The sequence below is a fragment of the Nansenia antarctica genome (assembly GCF_963989245.1).
Source record: "Nansenia antarctica genome assembly, chromosome: 2".
NCBI lineage: Eukaryota > Metazoa > Chordata > Actinopteri > Argentiniformes > Microstomatidae > Nansenia > Nansenia antarctica.
In genome coordinates this window covers 12,956,055-12,969,362 of record NC_137675.1, presented here as the reverse complement: position 1 = coordinate 12,969,362, position 13,308 = coordinate 12,956,055, and the positions used below count along the sequence as shown (strand labels likewise).

The window sequence follows — 13,308 nt, the reverse complement described above, 5'->3', positions numbered from 1 at the left end:
GTTCTCTCTCTCTGTCTCTCTCTCTCTGTCTCTCTCTCTCTGTCTCTCTGCCTCTCTTTCATGTGTTCTCTCTCTCTGTCTCTCTCTCTCTGTCTCTCTCTCTCTGTCTCTCTGCCTCTCTTTCATGTGTTCTCTCTCTCTGTCTCTCTCTCTCTGTCTCTCTCTCTCTGTCTCTCTGCCTCTCTTTCATGTGTTCTCTCTCTCTGTCTCTCTCTCTCTGTCTCTCTCTCTCTGTCTCTCTGCCTCTCTTTCATGTGTTCTCTCTCTCTGTCTCTCTCTCTCTGTCTCTCTCTCTCTGTCTCTCTGCCTCTCTTTCATGTGTTCTCTCTCTCTGTCTCTCTCTCTCTGTCTCTCTCTCTCTGTCTCTCTGCCTCTCTTTCATGTGTTCTCTCTCTCTGTCTCTCTCTCTCTGTCTCTCTCTCTCTGTCTCTCTGCCTCTCTTTCATGTGTTCTCTCTCTCTGTCTCTCTCTCTCTGTCTCTCTCTCTCTGTCTCTCTGCCTCTCTTTCATGTGTTCTCTCTCTCTGTCTCTCTCTCTCTGTCTCTCTCTCTCTGTCTCTCTGCCTCTCTTTCATGTGTTCTCTCTCTCTGTCTCTCTCTCTCTGTCTCTCTCTCTCTGTCTCTCTGCCTCTCTTTCATGTGTTCTCTCTCTCTGTCTCTCTCTCTCTGTCTCTCTCTCTCTGTCTCTCTGCCTCTCTTTCATGTGTTCTCTCTCTCTGTCTCTCTCTCTCTGTCTCTCTCTCTCTGTCTCTCTGCCTCTCTTTCATGTGTTCTCTCTCTCTGTCTCTCTCTCTCTGTCTCTCTCTCTCTGTCTCTCTGCCTCTCTTTCATGTGTTCTCTCTCTCTGTTCCTCTCTCTCTGTCTCTCTCTCTCTGTCTCTCTGCCTCTCTTTCATGTGTTCTCTCTCTCTGTCTCTCTCTCTCTGTCTCTCTCTCTCTGTCTCTCTGCCTCTCTTTCATGTGTTCTCTCTCTCTGTCTCTCTCTCTCTGTCTCTCTCTCTCTCCTGTGTTCTCTCTCTCTGTCTCTCTCTCTGTCTCTCTCTCTGTCTCCTGTTCTCTGTTCTCTCTCTGTCTCTCTCTCTCTGTCTCTCTCTCTCTGTCTCTCTGCCTCTCTTTCATGTGTTCTCTCTCTCTGTCTCTCTCTCTCTGTCTCTCTCTCTCTGTCTCTCTGCCTCTCTTTCATGTGTTCTCTCTCTCTGTCTCTCTCTCTCTGTCTCTCTCTCTCTGTCTCTCTGCCTCTCTTTCATGTGTTCTCTCTCTCTGTCTCTCTCTCTCTGTCTCTCTCTCTCTGTCTCTCTGCCTCTCTTTCATGTGTTCTCTCTCTCTGTCTCTCTCTCTCTGTCTCTCTCTCTCTGTCTCTCTGCCTCTCTTTCATGTGTTCTCTCTCTCTGTCTCTCTCTCTCTGTCTCTCTCTCTCTGTCTCTCTGCCTCTCTTTCATGTGTTCTCTCTCTCTGTCTCTCTCTCTCTGTCTCTCTCTCTCTGTCTCTCTGCCTCTCTTTCATGTGTTCTCTCTCTCTGTCTCTCTCTCTCTGTCTCTCTCTCTCTGTCTCTCTGCCTCTCTTTCATGTGTTCTCTCTCTCTGTCTCTCTCTCTCTGTCTCTCTCTCTCTGTCTCTCTGCCTCTCTTTCATGTGTTCTCTCTCTCTGTCTCTCTCTCTCTGTCTCTCTCTCTCTGTCTCTCTGCCTCTCTTTCATGTGTTCTCTCTCTCTGTCTCTCTCTCTCTGTCTCTCTCTCTCTGTCTCTCTGCCTCTCTTTCATGTGTTCTCTCTCTCTGTCTCTCTCTCTCTGTCTCTCTCTCTCTGTCTCTCTGCCTCTCTTTCATGTGTTCTCTCTCTCTGTCTCTCTCTCTCTGTCTCTCTCTCTCTGTCTCTCTGCCTCTCTTTCATGTGTTCTCTCTCTCTGTCTCTCTCTCTCTGTCTCTCTCTCTCTGTCTCTCTGCCTCTCTTTCATGTGTTCTCTCTCTCTGTCTCTCTCTCTCTGTCTCTCTCTCTCTGTCTCTCTGCCTCTCTTTCATGTGTTCTCTCTCTCTGTCTCTCTCTCTCTGTCTCTCTCTCTCTGTCTCTCTGCCTCTCTTTCATGTGTTCTCTCTCTCTGTCTCTCTCTCTCTGTCTCTCTCTCTCTGTCTCTCTGCCTCTCTTTCATGTGTTCTCTCTCTCTGTCTCTCTCTCTCTGTCTCTCTCTCTCTGTCTCTCTGCCTCTCTTTCATGTGTTCTCTCTCTCTGTCTCTCTCTCTCTGTCTCTCTCTCTCTGTCTCTCTGCCTCTCTTTCATGTGTTCTCTCTCTCTGTCTCTCTCTCTCTGTCTCTCTCTCTCTGTCTCTCTGCCTCTCTTTCATGTGTTCTCTCTCTCTGTCTCTCTCTCTCTGTCTCTCTCTCTCTGTCTCTCTGCCTCTCTTTCATGTGTTCTCTCTCTCTGTCTCTCTCTCTCTGTCTCTCTCTCTCTGTCTCTCTGCCTCTCTTTCATGTGTTCTCTCTCTCTGTCTCTCTCTCTCTGTCTCTCTCTCTCTGTCTCTCTGCCTCTCTTTCATGTGTTCTCTCTCTCTGTCTCTCTCTCTCTGTCTCTCTCTCTCTGTCTCTCTGCCTCTCTTTCATGTGTTCTCTCTCTCTGTCTCTCTCTCTCTGTCTCTCTCTCTCTGTCTCTCTGCCTCTCTTTCATGTGTTCTCTCTCTCTGTCTCTCTCTCTCTGTCTCTCTCTCTCTGTCTCTCTGCCTCTCTTTCATGTGTTCTCTCTCTCTGTCTCTCTCTCTCTGTCTCTCTCTCTCTGTCTCTCTGCCTCTCTTTCATGTGTTCTCTCTCTCTGTCTCTCTCTCTCTGTCTCTCTCTCTCTGTCTCTCTGCCTCTCTTTCATGTGTTCTCTCTCTCTGTCTCTCTCTCTCTGTCTCTCTCTCTCTGTCTCTCTGCCTCTCTTTCATGTGTTCTCTCTCTCTGTCTCTCTCTCTCTGTCTCTCTCTCTCTGTCTCTCTGCCTCTCTTTCATGTGTTCTCTCTCTCTGTCTCTCTCTCTCTGTCTCTCTCTCTCTGTCTCTCTGCCTCTCTTTCATGTGTTCTCTCTCTCTGTCTCTCTCTCTCTGTCTCTCTCTCTCTGTCTCTCTGCCTCTCTTTCATGTGTTCTCTCTCTCTGTCTCTCTCTCTCTGTCTCTCTCTCTCTGTCTCTCTGCCTCTCTTTCATGTGTTCTCTCTCTCTGTCTCTCTCTCTCTGTCTCTCTCTCTCTGTCTCTCTGCCTCTCTTTCATGTGTTCTCTCTCTCTGTCTCTCTCTCTCTGTCTCTCTCTCTCTGTCTCTCTGCCTCTCTTTCATGTGTTCTCTCTCTCTGTCTCTCTCTCTCTGTCTCTCTCTCTCTGTCTCTCTGCCTCTCTTTCATGTGTTCTCTCTCTCTGTCTCTCTCTCTCTGTCTCTCTCTCTCTGTCTCTCTGCCTCTCTTTCATGTGTTCTCTCTCTCTGTCTCTCTCTCTCTGTCTCTCTCTCTCTGTCTCTCTGCCTCTCTTTCATGTGTTCTCTCTCTCTGTCTCTCTCTCTCTGTCTCTCTCTCTCTGTCTCTCTGCCTCTCTTTCATGTGTTCTCTCTCTCTGTCTCTCTCTCTCTGTCTCTCTCTCTCTGTCTCTCTGCCTCTCTTTCATGTGTTCTCTCTCTCTGTCTCTCTCTCTCTGTCTCTCTCTCTCTGTCTCTCTGCCTCTCTTTCATGTGTTCTCTCTCTCTGTCTCTCTCTCTCTGTCTCTCTCTCTCTGTCTCTCTGCCTCTCTTTCATGTGTTCTCTCTCTCTGTCTCTCTCTCTCTGTCTCTCTCTCTCTGTCTCTCTGCCTCTCTTTCATGTGTTCTCTCTCTCTGTCTCTCTCTCTCTGTCTCTCTCTCTCTGTCTCTCTGCCTCTCTTTCATGTGTTCTCTCTCTCTGTCTCTCTCTCTCTGTCTCTCTCTCTCTGTCTCTCTGCCTCTCTTTCATGTGTTCTCTCTCTCTGTCTCTCTCTCTCTGTCTCTCTCTCTCTGTCTCTCTGCCTCTCTTTCATGTGTTCTCTCTCTCTGTCTCTCTCTCTCTGTCTCTCTCTCTCTGTCTCTCTGCCTCTCTTTCATGTGTTCTCTCTCTCTGTCTCTCTCTCTCTGTCTCTCTCTCTCTGTCTCTCTGCCTCTCTTTCATGTGTTCTCTCTCTCTGTCTCTCTCTCTCTGTCTCTCTCTCTCTGTCTCTCTGCCTCTCTTTCATGTGTTCTCTCTCTCTGTCTCTCTCTCTCTGTCTCTCTCTCTCTGTCTCTCTGCCTCTCTTTCATGTGTTCTCTCTCTCTGTCTCTCTCTCTCTGTCTCTCTCTCTCTGTCTCTCTGCCTCTCTTTCATGTGTTCTCTCTCTCTGTCTCTCTCTCTCTGTCTCTCTCTCTCTGTCTCTCTGCCTCTCTTTCATGTGTTCTCTCTCTCTGTCTCTCTCTCTCTGTCTCTCTCTCTCTGTCTCTCTGCCTCTCTTTCATGTGTTCTCTCTCTCTGTCTCTCTCTCTCTGTCTCTCTCTCTCTGTCTCTCTGCCTCTCTTTCATGTGTTCTCTCTCTCTGTCTCTCTCTCTCTGTCTCTCTCTCTCTGTCTCTCTGCCTCTCTTTCATGTGTTCTCTCTCTCTGTCTCTCTCTCTCTGTCTCTCTCTCTCTGTCTCTCTGCCTCTCTTTCATGTGTTCTCTCTCTCTGTCTCTCTCTCTCTGTCTCTCTCTCTCTGTCTCTCTGCCTCTCTTTCATGTGTTCTCTCTCTCTGTCTCTCTCTCTCTGTCTCTCTCTCTCTGTCTCTCTGCCTCTCTTTCATGTGTTCTCTCTCTCTGTCTCTCTCTCTCTGTCTCTCTCTCTCTGTCTCTCTGCCTCTCTTTCATGTGTTCTCTCTCTCTGTCTCTCTCTCTCTGTCTCTCTCTCTCTGTCTCTCTGCCTCTCTTTCATGTGTTCTCTCTCTCTGTCTCTCTCTCTCTGTCTCTCTCTCTCTGTCTCTCTGCCTCTCTTTCATGTGTTCTCTCTCTCTGTCTCTCTCTCTCTGTCTCTCTCTCTCTGTCTCTCTGCCTCTCTTTCATGTGTTCTCTCTCTCTGTCTCTCTCTCTCTGTCTCTCTCTCTCTGTCTCTCTGCCTCTCTTTCATGTGTTCTCTCTCTCTGTCTCTCTCTCTCTGTCTCTCTCTCTCTGTCTCTCTGCCTCTCTTTCATGTGTTCTCTCTCTCTGTCTCTCTCTCTCTGTCTCTCTCTCTCTGTCTCTCTGCCTCTCTTTCATGTGTTCTCTCTCTCTGTCTCTCTCTCTCTGTCTCTCTCTCTCTGTCTCTCTGCCTCTCTTTCATGTGTTCTCTCTCTCTGTCTCTCTCTCTCTGTCTCTCTCTCTCTGTCTCTCTGCCTCTCTTTCATGTGTTCTCTCTCTCTGTCTCTCTCTCTCTGTCTCTCTCTCTCTGTCTCTCTGCCTCTCTTTCATGTGTTCTCTCTCTCTGTCTCTCTCTCTCTGTCTCTCTCTCTCTGTCTCTCTGCCTCTCTTTCATGTGTTCTCTCTCTCTGTCTCTCTCTCTCTGTCTCTCTCTCTCTGTCTCTCTGCCTCTCTTTCATGTGTTCTCTCTCTCTGTCTCTCTCTCTCTGTCTCTCTCTCTCTGTCTCTCTGCCTCTCTTTCATGTGTTCTCTCTCTCTGTCTCTCTCTCTCTGTCTCTCTCTCTCTGTCTCTCTGCCTCTCTTTCATGTGTTCTCTCTCTCTGTCTCTCTCTCTCTGTCTCTCTCTCTCTGTCTCTCTGCCTCTCTTCATGTGTTCTCTCTCTCTGTCTCTCTCTCTCTGTCTCTCTCTCTCTGTCTCTCTGCCTCTCTTTCATGTGTTCTCTCTCTCTGTCTCTCTCTCTCTGTCTCTCTCTCTCTGTCTCTCTGCCTCTCTTTCATGTGTTCTCTCTCTCTGTCTCTCTCTCTCTGTCTCTCTCTCTCTGTCTCTCTGCCTCTCTTTCATGTGTTCTCTCTCTCTGTCTCTCTCTCTCTGTCTCTCTCTCTCTGTCTCTCTGCCTCTCTTCATGTGTTCTCTCTCTCTGTCTCTCTCTCTCTGTCTCTCTCTCTCTGTCTCTCTGCCTCTCTTTCATGTGTTCTCTCTCTCTGTCTCTCTCTCTCTGTCTCTCTCTCTCTGTCTCTCTGCCTCTCTTTCATGTGTTCTCTCTCTCTGTCTCTCTCTCTCTGTCTCTCTCTCTCTGTCTCTCTGCCTCTCTTTCATGTGTTCTCTCTCTCTGTCTCTCTCTCTCTGTCTCTCTCTCTCTGTCTCTCTGCCTCTCTTTCATGTGTTCTCTCTCTCTGTCTCTCTCTCTCTGTCTCTCTCTCTCTGTCTCTCTGCCTCTCTTTCATGTGTTCTCTCTCTCTGTCTCTCTCTCTCTGTCTCTCTCTCTCTGTCTCTCTGCCTCTCTTTCATGTGTTCTCTCTCTCTGTCTCTCTCTCTCTGTCTCTCTCTCTCTGTCTCTCTGCCTCTCTTTCATGTGTTCTCTCTCTCTGTCTCTCTCTCTCTGTCTCTCTCTCTCTGTCTCTCTGCCTCTCTTTCATGTGTTCTCTCTCTCTGTCTCTCTCTCTCTGTCTCTCTCTCTCTGTCTCTCTGCCTCTCTTTCATGTGTTCTCTCTCTCTGTCTCTCTCTCTCTGTCTCTCTCTCTGTCTCTCTGCCTCTCTTTCATGTGTTCTCTCTCTCTGTCTCTCTCTCTCTGTCTCTCTCTCTCTGTCTCTCTGCCTCTCTTTCATGTGTTCTCTCTCTCTGTCTCTCTCTCTCTGTCTCTCTCTCTCTGTCTCTCTGCCTCTCTTTCATGTGTTCTCTCTCTCTGTCTCTCTCTCTCTGTCTCTCTCTCTCTGTCTCTCTGCCTCTCTTTCATGTGTTCTCTCTCTCTGTCTCTCTCTCTCTGTCTCTCTCTCTCTGTCTCTCTGCCTCTCTTTCATGTGTTCTCTCTCTCTGTCTCTCTCTCTCTGTCTCTCTCTCTCTGTCTCTCTGCCTCTCTTTCATGTGTTCTCTCTCTCTGTCTCTCTCTCTCTGTCTCTCTCTCTCTGTCTCTCTGCCTCTCTTTCATGTGTTCTCTCTCTCTGTCTCTCTCTCTCTGTCTCTCTCTCTCTGTCTCTCTGCCTCTCTTTCATGTGTTCTCTCTCTCTGTCTCTCTCTCTCTGTCTCTCTCTCTCTGTCTCTCTGCCTCTCTTTCATGTGTTCTCTCTCTCTGTCTCTCTCTCTCTGTCTCTCTCTCTCTGTCTCTCTGCCTCTCTTTCATGTGTTCTCTCTCTCTGTCTCTCTCTCTCCTGTCTCTCTCTCTCTGTCTCTCTGCCTCTCTTTCATGTGTTCTCTCTCTCTGTCTCTCTCTCTCTGTCTCTCTCTCTCTGTCTCTCTGCCTCCTCTCTATGTGTCTCTCTCTGTCTCTCTCTCTCTGTCTCTCTCTCTCTGTCTCTCTGCCTCTTTTCATTTTTCATGTGTTTCTCTCTCTGTCTCTCTCTCTCTGTCTCTCTCTCTCTGTCTCTCTGCCTCTCTTTCATGTGTTCTCTCTCTCTGTCTCTCTCTCTCTGTCTCTCTCTCTCTGTCTCTCTGCCTCTCTTTCATGTGTTCTCTCTCTCTGTCTCTCTCTCTCTGTCTCTCTCTCTCTGTCTCTCTGCCTCTCTTTCATGTGTTCTCTCTCTCTGTCTCTCTCTCTCTGTCTCTCTCTCTCTGTCTCTCTGCCTCTCTTTCATGTGTTCTCTCTCTCTGTCTCTCTCTCTCTGTCTCTCTCTCTCTGTCTCTCTGCCTCTCTTTCATGTGTTCTCTCTCTCTGTCTCTCTCTCTCTGTCTCTCTCTCTCTGTCTCTCTGCCTCTCTTTCATGTGTTCTCTCTCTCTGTCTCTCTCTCTCTGTCTCTCTCTCTCTGTCTCTCTGCCTCTCTTTCATGTGTTCTCTCTCTCTGTCTCTCTCTCTCTGTCTCTCTCTCTCTGTCTCTCTGCCTCTCTTTCATGTGTTCTCTCTCTCTGTCTCTCTCTCTCTGTCTCTCTCTCTCTGTCTCTCTGCCTCTCTTTCATGTGTTCTCTCTCTCTGTCTCTCTCTCTCTGTCTCTCTCTCTCTGTCTCTCTGCCTCTCTTTCATGTGTTCTCTCTCTCTGTCTCTCTCTCTCTGTCTCTCTCTCTCTGTCTCTCTGCCTCTCTTTCATGTGTTCTCTCTCTCTGTCTCTCTCTCTCTGTCTCTCTCTCTCTGTCTCTCTGCCTCTCTTTCATGTGTTCTCTCTCTCTGTCTCTCTCTCTCTGTCTCTCTCTCTCTGTCTCTCTGCCTCTCTTTCATGTGTTCTCTCTCTCTGTCTCTCTCTCTCTGTCTCTCTCTCTCTGTCTCTCTGCCTCTCTTTCATGTGTTCTCTCTCTCTGTCTCTCTCTCTCTGTCTCTCTCTCTCTGTCTCTCTGCCTCTCTTTCATGTGTTCTCTCTCTCTGTCTCTCTCTCTCTGTCTCTCTCTCTCTGTCTCTCTGCCTCTCTTTCATGTGTTCTCTCTCTCTGTCTCTCTCTCTCTGTCTCTCTCTCTCTGTCTCTCTGCCTCTCTTTCATGTGTTCTCTCTCTCTGTCTCTCTCTCTCTGTCTCTCTCTCTCTGTCTCTCTGCCTCTCTTTCATGTGTTCTCTCTCTCTGTCTCTCTCTCTCTGTCTCTCTCTCTCTGTCTCTCTGCCTCTCTTTCATGTGTTCTCTCTCTCTGTCTCTCTCTCTCTGTCTCTCTCTCTCTGTCTCTCTGCCTCTCTTTCATGTGTTCTCTCTCTCTGTCTCTCTCTCTCTGTCTCTCTCTCTCTGTCTCTCTGCCTCTCTTTCATGTGTTCTCTCTCTCTGTCTCTCTCTCTCTGTCTCTCTCTCTCTGTCTCTCTGCCTCTCTTTCATGTGTTCTCTCTCTCTGTCTCTCTCTCTCTGTCTCTCTCTCTCTGTCTCTCTGCCTCTCTTTCATGTGTTCTCTCTCTCTGTCTCTCTCTCTCTGTCTCTCTCTCTCTGTCTCTCTGCCTCTCTTTCATGTGTTCTCTCTCTCTGTCTCTCTCTCTCTGTCTCTCTCTCTCTGTCTCTCTGCCTCTCTTTCATGTGTTCTCTCTCTCTGTCTCTCTCTCTCTGTCTCTCTCTCTCTGTCTCTCTGCCTCTCTTTCATGTGTTCTCTCTCTCTGTCTCTCTCTCTCTGTCTCTCTCTCTCTGTCTCTCTGCCTCTCTTTCATGTGTTCTCTCTCTCTGTCTCTCTCTCTCTGTCTCTCTCTCTCTGTCTCTCTGCCTCTCTTTCATGTGTTCTCTCTCTCTGTCTCTCTCTCTCTGTCTCTCTCTCTCTGTCTCTCTGCCTCTCTTTCATGTGTTCTCTCTCTCTGTCTCTCTCTCTCTGTCTCTCTCTCTCTGTCTCTCTGCCTCTCTTTCATGTGTTCTCTCTCTCTGTCTCTCTCTCTCTGTCTCTCTCTCTCTGTCTCTCTGCCTCTCTTTCATGTGTTCTCTCTCTCTGTCTCTCTCTCTCTGTCTCTCTCTCTCTGTCTCTCTGCCTCTCTTTCATGTGTTCTCTCTCTCTGTCTCTCTCTCTCTGTCTCTCTCTCTCTGTCTCTCTGCCTCTCTTTCATGTGTTCTCTCTCTCTGTCTCTCTCTCTCTGTCTCTCTCTCTCTGTCTCTCTGCCTCTCTTTCATGTGTTCTCTCTCTCTGTCTCTCTCTCTCTGTCTCTCTCTCTCTGTCTCTCTGCCTCTCTTTCATGTGTTCTCTCTCTCTGTCTCTCTCTCTCTGTCTCTCTCTCTCTGTCTCTCTGCCTCTCTTTCATGTGTTCTCTCTCTCTGTCTCTCTCTCTCTGTCTCTCTCTCTCTGTCTCTCTGCCTCTCTTTCATGTGTTCTCTCTCTCTGTCTCTCTCTCTCTGTCTCTCTCTCTCTGTCTCTCTGCCTCTCTTTCATGTGTTCTCTCTCTCTGTCTCTCTCTCTCTGTCTCTCTCTCTCTGTCTCTCTGCCTCTCTTTCATGTGTTCTCTCTCTCTGTCTCTCTCTCTCTGTCTCTCTCTCTCTGTCTCTCTGCCTCTCTTTCATGTGTTCTCTCTCTCTGTCTCTCTCTCTCTGTCTCTCTCTCTCTGTCTCTCTGCCTCTCTTTCATGTGTTCTCTCTCTCTGTCTCTCTCTCTCTGTCTCTCTCTCTCTGTCTCTCTGCCTCTCTTTCATGTGTTCTCTCTCTCTGTCTCTCTCTCTCTGTCTCTCTCTCTCTGTCTCTCTGCCTCTCTTTCATGTGTTCTCTCTCTCTGTCTCTCTCTCTCTGTCTCTCTCTCTCTGTCTCTCTGCCTCTCTTTCATGTGTTCTCTCTCTCTGTCTCTCTCTCTCTGTCTCTCTCTCTCTGTCTCTCTGCCTCTCTTTCATGTGTTCTCTCTCTCTGTCTCTCTCTCTCTGTCTCTCTCTCTCTGTCTCTCTGCCTCTCTTTCATGTGTTCTCTCTCTCTGTCTCTCTCTCTCTGTCTCTCTCTCTCTGTCTCTCTGCCTCTCTTTCATGTGTTCTCTCTCTCTGTCTCTCTCTCTCTGTCTCTCTCTCTCTGTCTCTCTGCCTCTCTTTCATGTGTTCTCTCTCTCTGTCTCTCTCTCTCTGTCTCTCTCTCTCTGTCTCTCTGCCTCTCTTTCATGTGTTCTCTCTCTCTGTCTCTCTCTCTCTGTCTCTCTCTCTCTGTCTCTCTGCCTCTCTTTCATGTGTTCTCTCTCTCTGTCTCTCTCTCTCTGTCTCTCTCTCTCTGTCTCTCTGCCTCTCTTTCATGTGTTCTCTCTCTCTGTCTCTCTCTCTCTGTCTCTCTCTCTCTGTCTCTCTGCCTCTCTTTCATGTGTTCTCTCTCTCTGTCTCTCTCTCTCTGTCTCTCTCTCTCTGTCTCTCTGCCTCTCTTTCATGTGTTCTCTCTCTCTGTCTCTCTCTCTCTGTCTCTCTCTCTCTGTCTCTCTGCCTCTCTTTCATGTGTTCTCTCTCTCTGTCTCTCTCTCTCTGTCTCTCTCTCTCTGTCTCTCTGCCTCTCTTTCATGTGTTCTCTCTCTCTGTCTCTCTCTCTCTGTCTCTCTCTCTCTGTCTCTCTGCCTCTCTTTCATGTGTTCTCTCTCTCTGTCTCTCTCTCTCTGTCTCTCTCTCTCTGTCTCTCTGCCTCTCTTTCATGTGTTCTCTCTCTCTGTCTCTCTCTCTCTGTCTCTCTCTCTCTGTCTCTCTGCCTCTCTTTCATGTGTTCTCTCTCTCTGTCTCTCTCTCTCTGTCTCTCTCTCTCTGTCTCTCTGCCTCTCTTTCATGTGTTCTCTCTCTCTGTCTCTCTCTCTCTGTCTCTCTCTCTCTGTCTCTCTGCCTCTCTTTCATGTGTTCTCTCTCTCTGTCTCTCTCTCTCTGTCTCTCTCTCTCTGTCTCTCTGCCTCTCTTTCATGTGTTCTCTCTCTCTGTCTCTCTCTCTCTGTCTCTCTCTCTCTGTCTCTCTGCCTCTCTTTCATGTGTTCTCTCTCTCTGTCTCTCTCTCTCTGTCTCTCTCTCTCTGTCTCTCTGCCTCTCTTTCATGTGTTCTCTCTCTCTGTCTCTCTCTCTCTGTCTCTCTCTCTCTGTCTCTCTGCCTCTCTTTCATGTGTTCTCTCTCTCTGTCTCTCTCTCTCTGTCTCTCTCTCTCTTCTCTCTCTCTGTCTCTCTCTCTCTGTCTCTCTCTCTCTGTCTCTCTCTCTCTCTCTCTGTCTCTCTCTCTCTCTGTCTCTCTCTCTCTGTCTCTCTCTCTCTGTCTCTCTCTCTCTGTCTCTCTCTCTCTGTCTCTCTCTCTCTGTCTCTCTCTCTCTGTCTCTCTGCCTCTCTTTCATGTGTTCTCTCTCTCTGTCTCTCTCTCTCTGTCTCTCTCTGTCTCTCTCTCTGTCTCTCTCTCTCTGTCTCTCTCTCTCTCTGTCTCTCTCTCTCTGTCTCTCTCTCTCTGTCTCTCTCTCTCTCTGTCTCTCTCTCTCTGTCTCTCTCTCTCTCTGTCTCTCTCTCTCTGTCTCTGCCTCTCTTTCATGTGTTCTCTCTCTCTGCCTCCCTCCCTCTCTCTCTCTCTGTAATAGATTGCTAGGCTAATGGAAACGCAATAATAGTGTCCTCGCCGGCTATTGAGAACAAATGACATATTACTGTAAGCCCGGTGATAACTGGCCATAGGAGACTGTCGACAGCACCAGATGCTGCACAAGGTTAGGATAGCTGTGACGCTAATATGCTAGCATTGGCTGGAGGAGGGATACAATTCCTGGAAGGTTATGGTCACTTCTATGCTAATATGCTAGCATTAGTTGGAGGAGGGTTACAATTTCTGGCACTGTAGAAAATGAGGATATGAGGGGAGGCTGGTGGAGAGGGGAGGCTCATTGTAATGGACTCATTGTAATGGACTATGACTATGAAAGTATATTGTGTTATGCCGGGTGTGTTGTGTTAAAACAAGGCTGACCTCTCTGTCTCTCTTCACAGCTTGGAGGAGGTGGACACACACTGGTCTGGTCAAGGGAGCAGGCACGGAACAGCATAACACAGCGATGAAGCAGTCCAAGAAGTGTGTGTGTGTGTGTGTGTGTGTGTGTGTGTGTGTGTGTGTGTGTGTGTGTCTGTGTGCGTGCGTGCATGCGTGCGTGCGTGTGTGTGTGTGTGTGTGAGTGAGTGAGTGAGTGTGTGAGATATGGGTCAAACTGGCTCTTTTTATACACTGTACTCATTATGTTTCAGGGTCACTTGGCTTTTACTCAGGGATGGTTTTTATCATGCAAATAAATCAACATTGTACCCAGGACTGATTGAGATTCTCATTCATTTCTAGTGGTGGCAGAGGCCCACATATAGGTACAGTATAAACTACATACAGTAGCCATCAGGGGAGGCTGGTGGAGGTAGAAATCAGAGGACGGGCTCATGCGTGTTTGATCCCGTTCCTTATTCCGTTCCATGCATTACAATGAGCCCGTCCTCCGATTTCGACCTCCACCAGCCTCCCCTGAAGGATACTTCAGACATGGGCAGACCCTTGCCCATGCTGCCCTACTGTATATGTGTGTGTGGGGTGGTTCTCTGTTGGTCTGGGCTTCTGCCATATGGGGTAGTATAGCTAGAGGAGTGACCTACACACTTCCGTCACCCTCTGTAACACTGTAGTGTATTTTTTGTGTGTGGTCGTGTGTGCATCTCTGCGTGTGGGTGTGTGAGGGCCTGTATGTGTATCTGAGTGCCTGTGTCTGTGTGTCTGCTGTGCCTGTGTGTGTGTTGGCAGTGGGTATGGGTTAGGGGACCCAGGGAGCGGTGAGTCAGAGGACCAGAAGGGCAGAGGGGGGCTGACTCTGCAGGGTGTGAGGCCAGGATTAGAGCCTGCCACCGGGGGCAGTATTGATCAGGAGGGGGGCCTGGGGGGGGGGGGGGTCAGGGCACCAGCAAGTCCACAGAGACC

At 48.7% G+C, this 13,308-nt stretch overlaps 1 protein-coding gene across 1 annotated transcript in view; it reads left to right on the top strand.

Annotated features, from left to right (window-relative positions):
- Positions 1-12,418, top strand: part of LOC308151696 (endonuclease V-like) — a 51,844-nt gene extending 39,426 nt beyond the window's left edge. Inside the window, exon 9 of the mRNA XM_080524614.1 lies at positions 12,345-12,418. The gene's annotated coding sequence lies outside the window, so the exon portion shown is untranslated. The remainder of the gene's footprint in view (positions 1-12,344) is intronic.
- The last annotated feature ends 890 nt before the right edge of the window (positions 12,419-13,308 follow it).